We start from the raw sequence: 5,224 nt of genomic DNA, 5'->3' as shown, positions 1-5,224 counted from the left end.
GGTGAAACAGGAGAGGCTGGGGCCACAGGACAAGGACTGGTCCAAGAGGCTTCAGAGACGTGGTATCACTTGGCTCCTCACTGTTATACCTGTCATTATTACCTATGTTTGCTCTAAGTGCCACAAAGCCAAACTCCCCCCAACCTTCCAGTCCTCCCCAGCTCGACGCTCCCCTCTCTCCTCCACTAACTCACCTCTGCCTCCCCTATCCCGGCTCCGTCATTCCGCTGTCTGCCTTCCTGTGTTCTCCGTCACTTTGTTCTCCTTCCAAAATTCTCTCCAGCTCCTCGTGGTCCCTCCAAATTCTGGCCATCCTTTGAGGACCCATGCAAGCCTCCTGCTCCCTAAAGCATTCACAGCTCACCCCTCTCTGAACTGTGGCCCCGGTCTCTCCCCGAGCTCCAGCCTCATAAATCTCATCATACTGTCTAGTAGTATCCCCAAATGTGTCTGACTTCCAAACCCTACCTTAGGATGTAAGCTCAGTGAGGCAGAGGTAGGGTTTGGTTTGTTCACTGCTGTTTCCCAGTGCCCAGAGGACTGCTTGGCACCAAACAGGCACTCGATAGCTATTAGTTGAATGTATCCCAATGTTCACAGCAGCATTATTTACAACAGCCAAGATATGGAAGCATTCTAAGTGTCCATCAACAGATGAATAGAAAAGGAACAATGGAGTACTACTACTCAGCCATAAAAAAGAACAAAATTTTGCCATTTGCAGCACGGATGGACTCAAAGGGCATTACTAAGTGAAATAAGTCAGAGAAAGACAAATACTGTATGATTTCACTTATATGTGGAATCTCAAAAATACAACAAACCAATGAATTTAACAAAAAAGAAGCGGACTCAGATATAGAGAGCAAATCAGTGGTTACCAGTGCTTCGAGGGGAAGGGAGGGGGCTACATAGGGGCAGGGCAGTGGGAGATACAGACTACTGGGTATAAGATGGGCTCAAGGACATACCATACAACACAGGGAAGATAGCCAATATTTTGCAATAACTGTAAATGGAAAGGAACCTATAAAAATTATATAAAAATGTTTAAGAGTAAAAATAACTATTCATTTCAAACCAGTCAATACTAAAGGAATATTCATTGGAAGGACTGATGCTGAAGCTGAAGCTCTGATACTTTGGCCACCTGATGAGGAGAGCAGACTCATTGGAAAAGACCCTGATGCTGGCAAAGATTGAAGGCCAAAGGAGAAGCGGGTAGCAGAGGATGAGATGGTGAGATAGCATCACCGACTCAATGGATATGAATTTGAGCAAAGTCTGGGAAATAGTAAAGGACAAAGGAGCCTGGTGTGCTGCAGTCCATGGAGTCTCAAAGAGTCACGACTCAAAAAAAGGGTCTCACAAAGACACGACTTAGTGACTGAATAACAAAAACAATTAATTGAAAAAAATGAATGAACTCCTATAGTAGCAACAGCCAGGAGGACAAATTCACTTGCATTGCATTGCCTACTGATGTTGCTTGGCTGTCTAATTTTCTCAGCTGGACTGCAAAAATCCTTTAGGATCAGGAGCCCTATGCATGTGTATTCCTCTGGGCTTTAAGCACAAAGCTGTGCACATAGGCGATTTATTCACAGTCCCACAACAGAACAAGCCCATGTCTAAAGCCACCTTTCTCAAAGTCTGGGAACCACATGCTAACTCACGCAAAGCATATATTTGCTCCTATCCACAGACTCTTAAGTACGTGTGCTTGAGCCCTGTATCAAATCAGTATAATACATTTTCCTGTGTTTCATTGTCATTGTTCTTTAATGGGGCATGTTTTATCTACGCATCTGATTAGAAGCAGGCTCGGAGTCCTTTCTGACTCTGTTCCCCCCTGCAGTGGTCTGCCAGCACCACCTGAGCACCCAGAAGAAGCTCAAGGCAGGCCAACCTTGACTAGAGACAAAGGCCTTGCAGGGCTTGAGACCTGTTGCCCTGCAAGTCCCTGCGAGGCTGACAGCAGAGCTTCTGATTGGCTGCCAGTGACGTCACACTCCTGGCACGCTTTCTCCCCAGATATACATCTGCTTTATCTTAGTGCCCCTTTCACAATAGCAACAAGACACAACAGGAAGCAAACGTCTAGAGCCGGTCCATCCGCGCCAGGCTCAGCGTTTCTCACGGCATCGCTCTGACAAAAAGGTCGCTTCACGTCAGTTCTGTGGGCTTTCCCACCAGAGTAATCGCTGTGGGTGGGGTGGGGTGTTCTATCTTATTTGCTGTCTATACGGAGCTGCTATTGAAATGACTAACAGTCACATCATCGCTGCTTTAGGAAGCAATTATCTGAAAACAAATTCATTTCCTGAGTCATCCAGTTTATTTAGCCTGCATTCCTCTCTTTCTTTTCAAAAAATTATCTCAGGAGGAAAGACATTCAAACTTCTTATAGTACCTGCTGCTCCTTTGTCAGGAGATTATGTAGCTTATTTAGATGGATTCACAGAGGTATTATGTTTGCCCATATTACTCGGTCTGTTCCATTCTAATCCTGAATTTATCAATATTTTCAAAAGACAAATGCCTTTCAGGGTTAATTCCTTTGCCTTTCATGCCTTTGTGTGATAGATGACTAATGCTGTATTCAGTAGCTCATCAACTGCCTGGCTTGGTTTTTGCCTTCTTCTCCTTTTCTTTTCCTTTCTTTTCTCTCTCCTTTCCTTCCATTTTTTTTTTTTTAAAGATATGAGTATGTGTTTTAGAGAAACAAATACTTTCATATCTTCTTGAAATTCTGTATGAGTTTCCTGTAGCTGCTGTAGCAAATTACCACAAACTCGGAGGCTGAAATCAATTGGAATACACTTTCTCTTTTCTGGAGGGCAGAAGTCTGAAATCAGTACCTTCTGCTGGAAATAGAGGTGTCCGCAGGTGATAGCAGGGGGTTCTGAAAGAGAATCTTGCCTCTTCCAGCCTCTGGTGGTCGGTGAAGTGAAAATTGCTCTGTCATGTCCCACTCTTTGCGACCCCGTGGACTTTAGTCCGTGGAATTCTCCAGGCCAGAATACTGGAGTGGGTAGCCTTTCCCTGGGGGCTGATGGCCTTTCTTGAATTGTGCTCTTATCACTCCAGCCTCTGTCTCTGCAATCACACCATCGCCCCCTTCGTCCCTTGTGTCTTCGTCTCTCCTGTGATAGTATTTAGGGCCCTCTTGGATATCCCAGTATAACTTCTCCATGGCAATAGCCTTTACTTAATCCCATCTGCAAAGACCCCTATTCCTTAGAAGGTAAAATTTACAGGTGTCAAGAGTTAGGATCTGCTATCTTGGGGGACATTATCCAGCCCACCACATTTTCCATTCTCTGCTCTCCACAACTCACAGAGTATTTTCTATCTACTTGTAAAGGTTGATGGAAAGGAAAGAAAGAGCAACTCTAAAGGAGAGAGAAGATAGTTCAGCCTTTCCTTGCCTGTTAATTCCTTCCCGAATGGAGGTGGGTTCCTGCTTCCTAAGAAAACGTGGGAGAGTGGGAGATATTTCACTCTGCAAGCTGTGAGGATGTTGGGGCGTGGGGTGGGGGGTGCGGCGTGAACCCTCTCTTCTTCCGAGGCAGCCAGGGCACTGACACAGGCTCATCCAGTCAGATGTGCTCACTGAGGGCTTCTGACCTGGAGGGTGCAGAGCACACGTCTGCTTCCAGCTCAGAGTCGAAGGTCAGGAGTGGTGCCCTGCCCCGCAGCTTCTGGCAGCCTCCCGCAGACCTCCTGCCCTGCAGAGTCTGGCGGCACTCTCCATCTGCTGTTCACCTCCCCCTCCCAGGGCTCCCACTCTCCCCTCCATCCCGGTTCTCCCACATTCCTGTCCATCTGTGAGCTACTACTGAACGTCCTGCATTCCTTGCCTGTTGAAGTTAGCCCGACTTGGTCTCTGTTGTTTGTAATCAGGCACCCTCCCAGACTTAGAAATGGCCAGGTCCAACGCTCTCTTTCTATAAAGCCTGGCCGTCCCTCCACTCAGGGCAAGATCCACACGAGAGGACGATGCAGGCGAGGCTGGAGCAGGGTCTGCAATGCCCAAGGCAGGACTGGTGGGAAACACCTAAATGTCTGTGTGATACATAAAAAGTGCCTTCAGGTTATGAACCCCTGTGCAGAATATGAAAAGAAGGAAAAGTGTATAGCTGTCAGCTGTGGGAGGCAGCCTTAAAAATAAAACATTGTAATGCCCTTTTTACTATCTTGAAATAAAATTCGTCAATAACCTATTTATATAATTTTAAAAGCTTACTACAACTAAAGGAAAAAATTATATGTAAATAATTATCTGTGTATAAAATATTATAAATTATTAAAGGAAATACTTCGTATATATAAATGTAGACTTCAACATGTAAAAATGCTCACATCACTGCAAGCGTGCTTAGTCACTTCAGTCGTGTACGACTCTGTCGCCCACCAGGCTCCTCTGTCCATGGGATTCTCCAAGCAAGAACACTGGAGTGGGTTGCCATTCCCTCCTCCAGGGGATCTTCCTGACCCAGAGATGGAACCCGCATATCCTGTGACTCCTGCAGGCAGATTCTTTATCACTGAGCCACCCAGAAGCCCATGACTACATCAGAGGGCCCTGCAAGTTTATAACATGGAGAACTACATTCCATTGAATGAAAACCAGAGAGCAGAACCAGACACAGAGCACAATTAAAGGCCTTCCGAAGAACAAACGCTACAGATGCATATCTACCCATATCACTCTATGTACAGAAAGAAAACCAAGAAGAATAAAGTGCTGGGGGAGTAGTGAGGAGGAGAGACTTTCGCATTTGGCCCTCTTTTTGTATTCTTCGTATCTTTAATTAAATTAATGTGTTACTTCTGTCATTAAGAAAAAATAAAACATGAAAAGGAAAGAAAGTGATCAGCGTGGCACTGTGTGCGCCAAGCAGTGTGGGAAAGATGCCAAATCACGTGGGGAAGGGAAGGGCTGGACTAGTTTGCGATGGAGACTCTGCAGCTCCAGGGAGGTGAACACTTTGCTTTCTGTCGTGGTCATCAGAATAAGGTTAGCGATTAGTGGCCACGTGATCTTGTGCAAGGTCACCTCCAGGTGTGCTATCCTGAGGTCGCAGCACTTCCTTATTTATAGCATCACAGTGTTGTTTGTGTTGCTATCACTGCACACCTGGGTCGAAACGCCTTACCTGTGGAGCTGGGAACTCATGCCAAACAGCCAAGGATCCAGGCGGTCCTGCCCCCCATCACC

The 5,224-nt window shown here is 46.1% G+C and overlaps 1 long non-coding RNA gene across 1 annotated transcript; it reads left to right on the top strand.

Moving 5' to 3' along the window:
• The first annotated feature begins 2,054 nt into the window (after positions 1–2,054).
• On the top strand, positions 2,055–4,904 carry LOC129620392 (uncharacterized). Its single transcript, XR_008698509.1, has 3 exons — positions 2,055–2,160; positions 3,368–3,455; positions 4,421–4,904. It is a non-coding gene; the product is annotated as an uncharacterized LOC129620392 (long non-coding RNA).
• Positions 4,905–5,224: the final 320 nt, after the last annotated feature.

The sequence above is a fragment of the Bubalus kerabau genome, chromosome 10 (genome assembly GCF_029407905.1).
Source record: "Bubalus kerabau isolate K-KA32 ecotype Philippines breed swamp buffalo chromosome 10, PCC_UOA_SB_1v2, whole genome shotgun sequence".
NCBI lineage: Eukaryota > Metazoa > Chordata > Mammalia > Artiodactyla > Bovidae > Bubalus > Bubalus kerabau.
Note: the sequence above shows the minus strand (reverse complement) of the source record. Positions and strands in the feature narration are given on the sequence as shown.